Source organism: Eptesicus fuscus, chromosome 10 (assembly GCF_027574615.1).
Source record: "Eptesicus fuscus isolate TK198812 chromosome 10, DD_ASM_mEF_20220401, whole genome shotgun sequence".
NCBI lineage: Eukaryota > Metazoa > Chordata > Mammalia > Chiroptera > Vespertilionidae > Eptesicus > Eptesicus fuscus.
In genome coordinates this window covers 39,551,165-39,566,141 of record NC_072482.1, presented here as the reverse complement: position 1 = coordinate 39,566,141, position 14,977 = coordinate 39,551,165, and the positions used below count along the sequence as shown (strand labels likewise).

The 14,977-nt window shown below is 40.1% G+C and overlaps 1 long non-coding RNA gene across 1 annotated transcript in view; it reads right to left on the bottom strand.

The window, feature by feature from the left end:
• LOC129150494 (uncharacterized) overlaps positions 1–2,903 on the bottom strand; it is a 222,583-nt gene extending 219,680 nt beyond the window's left edge. The window contains exon 1 of the long non-coding RNA XR_008557247.1: positions 2,608–2,903. This is a non-coding gene — a long non-coding RNA (uncharacterized LOC129150494). The remainder of the gene's footprint in view (positions 1–2,607) is intronic.
• Between the last annotated feature and the right edge of the window lie 12,074 nt (positions 2,904–14,977).

The window sequence follows — 14,977 nt, the reverse complement described above, 5'->3', positions numbered from 1 at the left end:
GCATTTAAAATAATATTTGATTTGATATAACTGAGTTTGAACTTCTGACTCTTACTGTCGCAGCTGAGACCTACCCAAGTCAAGTGCTCACACACTAAAGCTGGCCCTGGATACAATATGGAAAACCACCACAAAGTTGAATTTAACAAAAAATTCCTTAAGCAGTTAAAACAACAGTTCAAGGTGTTACACTTTAATTTTTGTTTCTGAAAAGGAAGCTTCTAAATAGTACCTGTTCTTTGTGAACCTAACAAGAGATGTGTATCTACCTCATTTTTTGCAAAGGGACGTACTTTTTAAGAAGCCGCTGTAGAGGGCTTGCCTGCTCGTTGACCCGGTGTTGTATTCAACTCCTTTGGAACAGCCATCTCCCAGCTGCAGTTACACATTCAGCCTGGAAGCTCGCGGCCCGGGAGGCTCTCCCCATTGTTCCCAAATTCACCAGCAAGGAAGCTACACTGTTCTCCCAGAAAAGGCCAAAAGCTGCTTGAAGAGCTCCAATATAAGTCATATTTTCCATTTTTATTTCAATTTCTTTCTGACCCAGACCCATCCTCTTTGATCGACTACTTTCCTAGAAGCCTGTGGTTTGGAGATATTAAATCCCACTGCAGCATTAGCACCGGACACTTTAAAAAGCTCCTATGGTGCGTACATTTTCACCAAACACTTTAAATATTTTGTGGTTTTTAATGTTATGCTATATTGGAGTCAAGGTTCCATGGGACTTATTTAAAAAGTCAAAGAATAGAGAAGTATATAGAATGGAAAAACGATAGCTCTCCTGTGTGTTCCAATCTACGCCGCAAATCCCCTTTGCCTTGTGAGAGGTAACCTTGCTGCCTCGTCTTCCTATGCTTTTCCTGTGCAACCACAGATGTATTTACTCATGTGGATGCAGCTTTTTACACGTTGGATGATAGCAAGGGTGAAGCGTGTTATATATAGGTCAACATCTGGCTTCTATTATATGTTGGATGCTGCAGACAATGAAGGAGCACAAAGGCCAACTGCATTGTCTCTGCCTTTCGTTCTTCCTCTGATCACACACGCTCAGAAATACACACACACGCACAGAGATTTTTACTTAAGTGGTGTCGAATATGCACACTGTTTGTGACACACTGATCTTCTCCCTTGTCATCTTCTCCTGTCAGAGCATGTGATCATTCCTCGTTATTTCTGGAAGGCAGGTTTCCAGAAGTGGAACCCAAAATGATGTGTGTTTTTGTTTCTGATTGATACCACCAAATAGCTTCCAAAAGACCATAACAATTACATTCCACTTTGTGTATGAAAGTCCAAGATTCCTTACACCCTCATCAACAGTGGATAACAGAGAAATCCTTATATTATGTATGTATAGAAAAGTAAATTTATGAAAAATAGACACTGGTGTTTGTATCTCCAATCACAGAAGAAACATTTTCAAAGTCTATTTGTTTAAGTTTTAAAACCACACATAAACTTTAGCATAACCAGTACACATCATTTTCTAATTAAATGGAGTTATAACTGTGTTAGTTATAGTAAACTAGAGGCCCGGTGCACGAAATTCGGGCACGGGGGTGTGTGTGTCCTTCAGCCCAACCTGAACCCTCTCCAATCTGGGACACCCCATAGGGATCTGGCCTAAACCGGCAGTCGGACATCCCTCTCACAATCAGGGACTGTTGGCTACCAACCGCTTGCCTGCCTGCAAGCCTGATCACCCCCTAACCACTCCCCTGCCAGCCTGATCGATGCCTAACTGCTCCCCTGCCAACCTAGTCACCCCTAAGTGCCCTCCCCTGCCAGCCTAATTGCCCCTAATGGCCTCTGCCTCAGCCCCCACCACCGTGGCTTTGCCTGGAAGGATGTCCAGATGGATGTCCAAAAGATGTCTGGTCTAATTAGCACATTACCCTTTTATTAGTATAGATAACATATATGCCCCCTAAAAAGTTATATTATTTTACACGCTTTAAATTATACAGTACATTCAATCTCTTTTGCCCTGTGTTTTTTTTTTTTCTTTTTCTAAATATATCTTACTGATTTTTTTTCACAGAAAGGGAGAGGAATAGAGAGTTAGAAACATCGATGAGAGAGAAACATCAATCAGCTGCCTCCTGCACACCCCCAACTGGGGATGTGCCCGCAACCAAGGTACATGCCCTTGACCGGAATTGAACCTGGGACCCTTCAGTCCACAGGCCGATGCTCTATCCACTGAGCCAAACTGGTTAGGGCCCCTCCCCACTTCTTTTTAGATTATCCACATTTGTAGATATGGCATTAATTCATTTCCATTGATTTTTAGAGAGAGTGGAAGGGAGAAGAACATAGAGAGAGAAACGTCAATGTAAGAAACATCCCTTCAATTGCCTTCCTTAGGAGCCCTGACCAGGGGTCCAACTTGAAACCCAGGTATGTGCCAGGTATGTTCCCTGACCTGGAATCGAACCTGTAACCTTTCCGTGCACAGGACCATGCTCACACTCAACCAACCTATCCACTTCAGCCTGGCTGTTATACAATTTCTGGAATTTTATTTCAATTAATTCTCGCAAAGTCTGTGGTTTAGGTAATATTCACATTTTGCTGATGAGAAAAGAAACAACCAACCTCTTTGTCTTGAGACATTATTCTTCCCTCATTGCTGCATTTTCCTGCCAGCCCTAGAAAGGCTCTTGACAGTGGCTTCACTGGTATCTAGAGTCAGAAGCATTCTCCTCACCACTACCCTCTCCAAAGCTCCTCTGCACTGGTACTGAGGCTGTCCTGGAGGGCACAGAGGCTAGGTAACGGAGACAATGACAGGATTTGGACCACTGGAGCCACCGTATCCACCTTTCCTCTCCATGCTGGAGAAGGCGGGGCCAGCAACTTCCAGCAGCACCCAGCTACTGGATAGGCCAAGGTTTGCAGCACTAGCTCTTTGAACACCGTAAGTGCTGCAGTCTCTCCCTCTCAAGAGGTGCTGTTGCCCCCGAGGTTATAGGGCTGCCCCGGAAGTCCTCTGCGCGCCTCCCATCTGTGGCAAACATGGCAGTGGACTCGGCGATGGAATTGCTATTTTTAGATACTTTTAAACACCCCAGCGCTGAGGTAAGACTTCGCTTCTTGATTCTGACTCTGCTTCTCGACTGTGGGACATGTACAAAAAATCCTTAGGCATGCTTCAACTTTCCCTCCTGCTGGTGGCCTTAAATTCCGTACGTACACACCCCTTGCACCCAGCTGGTGTGGGCACCACGTCTGCGGGAGAGCATCGGTGGTCCGGACATTTCTCTGCATTATCTTAGGCTCCTGCGTCTTTGGTTGAGTTGGCTGTTCTGCTTGCTTTGCTCCCCTGCTCCCTTACCCCCATCAACTTTGGGCCTTGAAAATATCTTGGTTCTCAGGTTTAGCTCAGTTGATGTTTGGGAGGGTCTCAGACTGCCTGTGTTTGACAGCAGTTCCAGAGACTGAGTAGGTCACGATGGCTTCGTGATTCCTAAATCCCTCCTCTCAGGTCCTTTTTCTAACCGGAGTTAGGTGGCCCAGATGTGATACTCATTCGGTTTAGGATTCACCCATTAGGACATGACATATTTGCACAGAACGGCTTTTGTGTGGAGGATACCTGCAAGGAGGGGAATCAGCGGTGAAAGGAACCAATGGTGGATTTGGAACCCCCAGACAGGGAACCTTGCTCACTCCCCGCCTGTCTCCCCACTGCACTCCCTGCATGTCTCCCTCAGCGGCTGGCCTGGGCGTGCAGGAGGCTTGGCTTCCTTCATCACCCAGTGACAAAGGAAGCCAAGCCTCCCACCCGCTCTGCCAGCTCCGGGGCTCCGGCCTACGCCGCCATATTTGTGACTATAGGCGCCGCCATATTTGTGGCTATGGGTGTGGCCATCTTTGTCGCAGAGTGACAGTTAATTTGCATATTACCCTTTTATTAGATAGGATGATGTGCTCCTCTAATAAAGAGGTTCCAAAATACAGTGGCTTAGAGAATATGGACATCTCTTTCTCGTGTAACAGAACTGAAATGTGTCGTTTAGCTGGGCACAGATCTGCCACATGCGGTCACTCAGAGACCAGGTTCCTGCCACCTTATTGCTTTCCCACCATCTGGGACACAAAAGAAGCTATATCTCTATCACATCGAGCAAGAGTCTGGAGGTGTTCTGCCCAAATTTAAATTTCTAGACCCAGACACCTCATTGACTACAAGGCGGGGTGGAGGGGGGGTGTCTAACTAAGAGGCTTGGATTCAGGATTCAACCACAACTCTATGTTATGTTTCATAACATAAGGAGTGAACAGATTCGGTGGAATTATCAGTCTTGCCACACTTACTAAATTCTCAAATATCATAGTAATGATTCAAGTACCTGAACTCAGTGAAGGAGATAGTGTTTCCTAAAGTCAAAATCCAGATAGAATTGCAACTATTCAAAAGGCAATGTTTACATACATGTGCTTTAAATTACACAGAAATTTTTTTCCAATGATACCTTTTTAAAGTGTTTACTCCTTTTTGGTCTATTCTAGGGCATCTAACGTAACTAATCCTTTCTCCTTATCTTCGGAAAGGTCCTATAAAACTTGCCATGACTTAGAACAAAGTTCCCAGGACACACCACTTGTTAGGGTTTGTGTGTTTCTTTCCCCCTTCAATTTGTGGCAATTTCATCTCAGGACTATTCAATTGTGGGCCAATTTTCAAAAGGCTAGACCAAAATAAATTTGTAATAACATTTTGAAAGTATACACAAATAAGCCTAAAGAGAATTTGGTGTCTAGAATAAAATTCACCAAATGCATGCTTCACAGCAAGAAGTCCATTTGAACACTGGGCCTGAGACAGAGGATGGAGGAGCCGTAAAGCCCTCTGGTTGGACTTCAGCCTACACTGGAGGACATGCCTAACTTCGGTCTCGCTGGCACAATGAACATATTTAACTAAATGCATACAATAGGGCCTTTATTGTTTTCTGGAAGATGGTAAGACCCGCTGAATAGTTTAATGTCTTTTTTGGCACTGAGAGATGGAGTCAGGGAACTTTGGCAACTCAAGGGGAGCAATAAAATGGCCATGTGAAAAGGGCACTTTGGAAATACAGTAATGACAGCAATATAAGATGCATTTGTGATCAAGACTTACTGCTGGAGATGTTACCACAGCGTCTGATGTGCTGTCATTCTCTACTGACCCAGGCAGTTTGCTGTTAGAAGAGAAGGAAGTCTATCATTAAATACCAATAAAGGTGACTTCAGGACTGCAGCTTGCAGCCTACTTCATTCTGACCTCATAAATAAGGTATTCTGTGGAATGTTCGCCTGAGCCAAGGACTGTATAAAAGGTGATACAATGACTAAGTACTCGACATAAAACAGAAGAGCAGGTAGTTTACCGTTCACTTTACCAGATGGCTTCTTTAAGCACATCATAAATAATAAGTGAATGTTATATAAAAAGAATCAAAGGAAGAGAACGGGTGGACAAGTTTTGTTGTTTTTTTAGCATGTGCATTTTACAAGATTTCTAATGTTTTAAAGAAACATTGCTCGTTTTTCTGGAGAAGGTCATACCTCAATCCGGTGTCCCATTTAGACGACACTGATTAGTCTCTTCCATGCCCATAAACGCTCCACATGCCCAGGCTTGTGACCTTAACATACATTTTACTTCTGTGTTAAGCTTGGTACAGTTTCCTTTCCCAAAATGAGTCCCTTGGACTTTCCTTCATTAGTGATTGTTCTTTCAGTTGAATACCACTCACCCATGACCAAGGACTCATTAGCTACTTAATGGGAAACAATACCTATAAAGAAAAGGGTGCCCAGGCCAACTGCCTGCTCAAGGGCCTGGCTTTAATTTTCTTGCCACCTCAACCTCCATCGCTCTTTAGGAGACTGATGACAGGGTTCAAAGTGGATTATTTGTTCGATGGCTTTCTAATAGGGAGACAGTTCCAAGAGAGACAGGAGTGAGATGGCCAATCTTATGCACACGTGTGACCCAAGCCAAATGACGGACCAGATGGCTGGTGGTGAAAGACAACACATTAACCTGTGGTGACATTTGTTCAGCTGACACACCCTTTCCTGAACTGGAAAGGGCTGTTTCCTTTGAAATATTTATGGCCCTGAAACTAAAGGTCATTCAATTCTTGTCTTTAACTTTACATGTTGATGAAAACTGACACAAAATAATGAAATCACTTTCCAAAGCCGAGAGTAAACTCACAAAGACGGGCCCTTTCTGCCATGAGAGAAGTAAAGGAAATGTACATACAGGATCCTGAAAGATAAATCTTCACCCGATATTAATGGGAGTTTTATTCCAATACCCCAGTGGTAGTTTCTATGAGACCTCTTGAATTAGTCCATAGAAACCATTGGACATATTGGCTTTTTCTATTATGTATGTGTCCTTTTAACTGTCAAAACTCTGGAGCACTGAAACAAGTGTGCAAGTAAAACTGAAAGAGGTTAATATCACAAGAGCACCTGCCACGAATCAAGGTCCTCTGTGCGCTCATCCTCAGAGGCATGGTGATGGCCAAGTTACTTATAAAAAGGTGTAATTGTTTTACCTGACACTTTAGATTTATTTTTTTAATTTATAAGAAAAAATGTTCAAGCATTAAAAGCATTTTTCATTTTAAAATAAAGTTAGTAACTTAGACGTGGGTTTCTTTTTTATTTTCTCTGCCCTTTTTGCAGTATTCACTCACCTGGGGGTCTAATGTGTTTTCCCATCAATCCATCGAAATGGCTGTCAACACGTGTGTAAATGACTCCTTTGCTATTCAACCTAAGTGACCTTTCTCAGTCCTTAACCCATTTTACCTCTTATACATCCAAATATCTACTAAGTGCCAGCCATTGCATTAAATGCCAGGAAGAAATGTTGAGGTGAAATCTATTGTGGAATAGAGGATATGAATATTCAACAGTTACAGAAACAATTATTTTATTATAATTGACTAATAAGAGAATGGATATTGTATGTTGGTGGAGTGTATAACTTGGGGAATATAATTTAATCAGAGTTGCCAAAATCAGAAAAGTTTCCCTGAGAAAATGACTTCAAAGTTGAAATTTAAAGCTTTACTTATTCACCCAAAAATAGCTGTGCACAACTATGTAACTTAGTTATCTTCCATTCAACCAGTCAAAAACATCAAGTCACCTACATATCACACAATAAGTTAATATTTATAATGATAATCTTGGATGAGGAAAAAATCTTCAGTACCCTCTGGATTATCGAAGTTGAATCACACTTGGCTAATATAGATTTATTGTTCAGTGTATTTTAATGTTCAAAACTTTTGAAAAAATTTTATTCCCATGCAGACTATATGATATTTACATTATTATTAGTACACCCTATTTCTTAACCAGCTTGTACAACAGCATACTAAATTATCATATCAGTTTTTTTATTTAAGGGTTAATATATGTGTATAGATATGAGTGTATGTGTATCTGTTGTGTGTATATGTACACACACACACATATCAACTGTACAGTTGAAGCTATGCATGTAAATAATTCAGAATAAGAAAACATTCAGAGGTCTAAAATAAATTCTACTCACCAATCTGCCATGCTAATAATGTTAAAATAATGACAACGGTGTTAAAAATAGCAATTCTAAACACTTGTTGCATCCCTACCACATATTAGGCACTGGGCTAGGAATTTTATGCATATTATTTTTAATCTCCACCATAATCTAATATAGTTTATCTGTTAGCTTTTTTCTTATAACAAACTACCCTACAACAGAGTGATACAATGAGAGACTTAAAACAATAGACATTAAATTTAACTCTCAATTCTGCAGGTTGACAATTTAGATTAAGCTCAAGTATGCATTTTGTCTGGTGTGAGCTAGGCTCAGTAGATCTTAGCTAGGTTCACTTAACTCAATAAGCAGAGGCTAGAATACAGTATAGTACCTGGTACATAATAGGCTGCTGGGTAGGCTGGGGCTGGCTGGTTTACAATGACCTTGACTAGCAGGTTGAGATAACTAATGCTTTTTTCCATTTAGTCTCTCATGCTTCAGCAAGCCAGTTCAGGCCTTTTCACTTGGCAGGCACAAGGTTTTAAGAAAGAAAGGGGAAAGCTGCAAAGTCTCTTAAGATCCAGGCTCAGAATTCATGCATCACTTCCACCACAGTATATACACCAAAGTGAGTCACGAGGCCAGCCCAGATGTAATAGGTAAAGAAGAAGAGTCTACCTCTTGATAGGAGAAGCTGCAAGTTCACACTGCAAGATCATGCAAAAACATGAAGGGAACTTGTGGCCATTTTTGCAATCTATCACAATTAGGTAGGAATTATTTCTCCCTGTTTTATAGATTATAAAATAAAGCTGCAATGTAGCGCAATGCCTGGCACAAACTAGACATTCAATAAAATTATAAAAATGAAAAAATGAAGTCATGAATAAATTGAAAAATTAAATTAATGCATATTTTAAACAGAGCTATGAATCAGGTCTGGGTTGTCTGTTTCCATGGCCTGATTCTTTCTCATTACTCTATACTGGCTCCTATATATAAACAATAAAATGACAAATACAAGTTGAAAAATGATATGACAAATTTTAGTAGAATCAGACTGTGCCCAGCTAGAGAATCCTGTTGCTAGCCATGAGAGAGCTACATATAAACCAGTGACTTATATTGGGTAACAACACAGGACCATGACCCCTGAGAGAAGAGGAATGCATGAGGAAAACTCTACAAGTATTCCAAGTTGTTGTCCAGAAGTTTCCAGACTGCAGTGCAGAATGGGGAAACCCAAACAGAACCTCCCCAAGTTTGAGATTGGAGTTCAAAAAGGCCAACAATTTCAAAACTACAACTAAAAGACAAAATGGACATAATCCAGAACCACAGGAAGGCTGGCTGAGTGGAAATTCTACAACTAGAAGGAAAGAGAAAAGCACACTCAGACTCAGAGGAGCTGCAGAAGGCAGAAGTATGGAGGCGCGCATGCAGAGAGGGCTGGCAACTGAGTACATGGCTGGCTTTTTCAATTGAGGGAGACAAAAGCTCCTGACAGCTCTGAACTCCAGTTCTGGGCAAGACTCTGGGGACCCAGACTCATTCGGGGAGAAACTGGACTGTCTGGCAGCAGGCAAAACTCGAGGGTGGCTTTCTCTCAGAGGTGCTTGCAGCGATTACCGCGGGACACTGAGAACCGAGTGCCTCTTAGGGCAGGGCTGACATGAAGTCATTGCTGTCTGCTCCATCCTGAGACTCTGCCCCATCCAAGCTGAGCACAGAGGCTTTTGCAGTTTTGCAAGTCTTGTCTCACAAGGGTGTATCCAGCACAGAAGTGCTCCCAGCGTAGACATAGCTGATCCTCACAGCCAATTGGCCTGGAGGTCAATTCCTCCCAGTGATACCAACAACAATCAAGACTTAACTACAACAAGGCTGTGCACACAGTCCACAAAGGGGTGCACCAAGAGTGTCCACCTTAGGTAACTGGGGAGACTGAGCCACTGGGCCCTATAGGAAACCTACCACACAAAGCTACTCTACCAACTCAGGGAAGCAGCAAAAATGCAGAGACAAAGAAACAGATCACAAAGGAAAGAAATGGAGGAAAGCAAATGACTGGATATAGAGTTCAAAACCATGGTCATAAGGTTTTTCAAGAATTTCCTAGAAAAGGCCGATAAATTTAGCGAGACCCTCGAGGATATGAAAAAGGACCAACTAGAAATGAAACATACACTGACTGAAATAAAAAATATTATACAGAGACCTAACAGCAGACTAGAGGAACGCAAGAATCAAGTCAAAGATTTCAAATACAAAGAAGCAAAAAACACTCAACTGGAAAAGCAAAAAGAAAAAAGATTCCAAAAATTTGAAGATAGTGTAAGGAGCCTCTGGGACAACCTCAAGCGTACCAACATCCGAATTATGGGGGTGCCAGAAGAAGAGAGAGAGCAAGATACTGAAAACCTATTTGAAGAAATAATGACCGAAAACTTCCCCCACCTGGTGAAAGAAATAGACTTACAAGTCCAGGAAGCGCAGAGAACCCCAAACAAAAGGAATCCAAAGAGGACCACACCAAGACACATCATAATTAAAATGCCAAGGGCAAAAGACAGAGAATATTAAAAGCAGCAAGAGAAAAACAGTTAGTTACCTACAAGGGAGCACCCATATGACTATCAGCTGATTTCTCAACAGAAACTATGCAGGCCAGACGGGAATAGCAAGAAATATTCAAAGTGATGAATAGCAAGAACCTACAACCAAGATTACTCTACCCAGCAAAGCTATCATACAGAATTAAAGGTCAGATGAAGAGCTTCACAAATAAGAAAAAGCTAAAGAAGTTCATCACCACCAAACCAGTATTTTATGAAATGCTGAAAGGTATTCTTTAAGAAGAGGAAGAAGAAGAAAAAGGTAAAGATAAAAATTATAAACAACAAATACATATCTATCAAGTGAATCTAAAAATCAAGTGAATAAAAAATCTGATGAACAGAATAAATTGGTGAATATAATAGAATCAGGGGCATAGAAAGGGAGTGAACTGACAATTCTCGGGGGGAAAGGGGTGCGGGGGGTGCGGGAAGAGATTGGACAAAAATTGTATACCTATGGATGAGGACAGTGGGAGGGAGGTAAGGGTAGAGGGTGGGGTGGGAACTGGGTGGAGGGGAGCTATGGTGGAAAAAAGAGGAACAATTGTAATAATCTGAACAATAAAGATTTATTAAATTAAAAAAAGAGAAACTCAAATGTAAGTTTGTGAGATGAATACAGCAATATTTAAAATTGAAAATAGATATTGGCTATTATTAAAAACAGATTTTTTTTCAGGCACACACAAAACATTTACAAAATAGATATATTCCAGGCCATAAAAATCTCAATAAATTTTTTAAACATAGAATTCTTACAAAGTATGTTCTCTGGCCACAATATTGGTAAACTAGAAATTAAAATCAGAAAGATATTTGAAAACTCTCCCAAATTTTTGAAAATTTAAAAACATACTTCTAAATAACCCAAGGGTCAAAGAAGACATCCCATGAAAAATTTAAAAACATTTTGAACTTAATGAAAATTAAAATACAACATACTAAATGGTAGAAGGCAGCTAAAGCAAAGATTAGAGGAAAATTTATAGCTTTATATGAATATATTGCAAAAGAAGTTCTCAAATCAAGTATCTGAGCTTGCCACTTAATAAGCTAAAAGAGCAAATTAAACAGAAGGAAGCACATAATAAAGGTAAGGTCAGAGGAAAACAGAAAAACAATAGAGAAAAGAATAGAAACTAAACTAGTTTTTAGAAATGATTGTGTCCATCCAAGGAGGCAAAATGAATTCAACAGATTATAGGATGCATGTAAAATCATCTCCATACACAAATATTATCGCTGATTACAGAAAAACCCTCAGCTCCCAGAAGACATTTTTACTGTTTCTCCTTGTTACTAAAAAGCATTTTTTCCTTCCTGTTTCCAGAAAGTCTGGCACAGATATAAGTAGCCTCTTTACCTTGCCTGGTATCAAAGTGGGGTGATTATACATGTAGGAGCTGCATTTAGAATACTACTCTGCTAAAGTATAACCTGGGAGAAAAATACCAGCCTGTACCAGACCCATGTCTGCCGTAAATCTTTGCCAAGAAGACCTGAAGTGAAACAGAAAAGTAAGTTTTTTTCTTAGATAAAAGTTGAAGAAAACATTCCCCTCAGCCTCTAAGTGTGCAAATCCTCTTATTTTGGAAACAACTTGCCTGTTAACATTGGTTGCATTTGATTTTCAAACCAAGAGAAAGAGGTTTCAACTCACAACACTATCCCCCTTTCCATTTACAGTACACAGTACTGTGGACATATTTAAGTTTTACTGGAATGTGACCACCTGAGATGGTCATAGTAAGATCTTTGCAGAAGATCGTGTTAAAATGATTAGCTTTCTTAGGTTTCATTGTCATCACTGCTGTGGTATCTGTCCAAAGTTGTCGGTGCTTTCTTGGGAATAAATTAACCTATCTTCGTACATGCTATTTTAAGTTTTTCCACTTAATACTGCTTTGGAAATGACTTATATTTTCACTCCAGATGTAATCCCTTCCCTGACCGCACAGTGGTTTATTTTGAAAAGGCTGTAAAGAGCAAATTCTTTGAATCCATATTTTCTCAGTTGACATGACCAAGCTGTTACAATCTCAGTGACATGTGACAGTTGCATCTGTTACAAGTCATAACCAGAGAAAACTCTGGCAGCTCAGTGGTTGCACAATTTATATTCCACCATTGGAGGAATTAAGTATTTGGGTCTTGAATCCCAGTGTGGCCCTGAGGAATGTTAGCAGTCTTTTTTCCAGAGCTGCGGTGTGCACACAACCCAGTTAAGTCCTTATACCAGGCTTAGTCATGATCCCCTGTATACTGGGAGAATGTTTTGTGTGTGGCAAATAAAATGTAAACTCATCCTTGTTTAGCTTCTTCCAAGCTGTATTTCATTAAATTCTCGATCAGTGAGTTGTTCCACTTTTTTAGTTTGGGAAAAGTCTTTTCCAGACAGCAATGTTGGCCATTCTTCTTCACATAAGTGCAATTTAATTAGTCATAAAACACCACAGCGAGGCCCATCCAGAGGCTTCAAAGCCAGGAAAACACAAGCTTTCCTTGAGCTTCTTTTCGCTCTCCGCTCCAGAGCCCATGGCCCCCCATGTTAGGGACAAAAAAAAACGACATCAACTCCTGAGACCTCCAGACAACCTGAGAAATGCCCCCTAAATACACCCGTTACTAAAAATCCTAATTGCTTCCAATACACCAAGATCTTTATTGGACTTACTAGAAATAATGTTAGCCATGAGGCTTCCAAGCAAAGATACCTCCTGTCTCCAGGAAACTGGTAGAAGTCGCAATGGAATTTCCAGAACTAACCTTCCATACCAACAAGCAGTCACAAGGTCACGTAGTACTTAAAATATGGTGTTCTGGTAAATACAACTAAGATTTATAGCTAATATATCTCTGTTACTCACTTACTTGCTGGCTGTATATAAATCTATCTTTCAGGGTCTCACATCTTTAAGATCTTTCTGGCTCTCAAAGTCTATGGTTCTAATGATATAAATATTCAAGGGGTAGGTTAAGGAGAGAATTTAATTATTTTCTACTTAATTTATTTTTTAAATCAGTAAAATTTACATAAAATTTTTCACTTTATTTTAAGTGTACATTTCAAGTATTAAATACATCTACATTATTGTGCAACCATTACCATCTTCACCTCCAGAACTTCTTTCGTCTTCCAAAACTAAAACTGTATTCATTATACAATAACTCTTCATTTTTCTCTGCTGCAGTTCCTTGCAAACACCATTCTACTTTCTGTCTCTATGAATTTTACTACTCTGGGTATCTCATATAAGCAAAATAATACAGTATTTGTCCTTTTTTGGTGTATTTTACTTAGCATAATGTCTTCAAGGTTCATTCATGTTGTAGTATGCATCAGAAACTTCTTCCTCTTTTAAAGCTGAATAATATCCTATGTATATATAAATATCACATTTTGTTTATCATCTGTTGATGGAAACTTGGGTTGTAAGAAAAAAAAATTGTTAATTACTTACTACACTGTTAATTTCCTTTCAGATTAGGTTCTTAGCTACATGTCAAAATCACCTAGAAGTTTTTAAAACTACAGAGTCCTGGGTTTAACTCCAGAATTGCTAGATCAAAATTTCCAAACTTGGGCCTAGGAATCTGTGTCTTAAGAAAACCAAGGGACTAGGTTCTTATAAAAAAAAAGTAACTGCAGAGCTGTCCCTCCTAAAAAGGAATTTATTGTGGGGTGATATGAACACGAATTTCTATAGCACACCCAATATACTCTCAGCCAGTTGTAGTTACAACTTAAACATGAAACAAGTCAAGAAGAAATACATGTGTAGAGGTGATAAGTGACTCATTCTTCTACCCAGAGGACAAATGCTGGAGTTGCAGCAAAAACAGAAAAACCCTGGCAGCATGATGGAAGATTGGCTTTTACTTCACTTTTTTGGTTCATGGTTTAAGGGAGGTAGAAATCATGGAGGTAGAATAGAATTGCACCTTGATGCATCAAAGCAGCTCCATATGGATGCTAACCAGATAATGAAAACCTTCCAATAACTGAGGACTCTAGAGATTCCTCCATAAAAATAAATATAGAGTTAGCATAGCCAAGGGGAAAAAATCACACAGCCTGTCTTTTGACATTATACATTTTAATGAATGAGTAAGAGACAAAAATTAACATGGAACTGGTAAATATGACAACACAGGAGAATGAGAACATCATACTAAGAGACAATAGAGAGAATTTGAAAAAGCTGGCCATTCTCAAAAGGGATGTCAAAGATATGACTTACAAAAGAGAGGCAAAAAACAAGTGTAATGAACAAATAGACTCTGAATATTAGTTAAGATAACACTTACTGCTCTGGCAAATAAAGACCCCACATTTCAGTGGATAAAAAAAAAAAAGTTTATTTCTCTAGAATGTGAAGTACAAAACATATGTCCCTGGTTAGCAGATGACTCTTCTCTGATTGGCAATTCAGGGAACCAGGATCTTTCTACCATGTGGCTCCATCATCTTCAACACATGGCTTTAAGGTTGCATGAAATGGGAAATAGCATGGAAGATTGCATGTGGAAGCTTTTATGGGCTAGATCTGGAAGTGGTTTGGATCAGTTCTTCATATATTCCCCTGGCAAAATTTGATGATAGAAACATACCTAACTTCAAGTGGGGCTGGGAATGTTATCTAATGAATGCCAGGAGAAAGGCAAAGCAGATTAGGTGACAAGCCAGTCAGCCTCTAACACTGTGACTACAAAAAGCCTATAGAATGAAATGCAGGCAAAGAAGCATCCAACAGACTGTCAAACTACAGTGGGAAGGTAGGGGAGGGTAGGGGGGGTGCGGGTA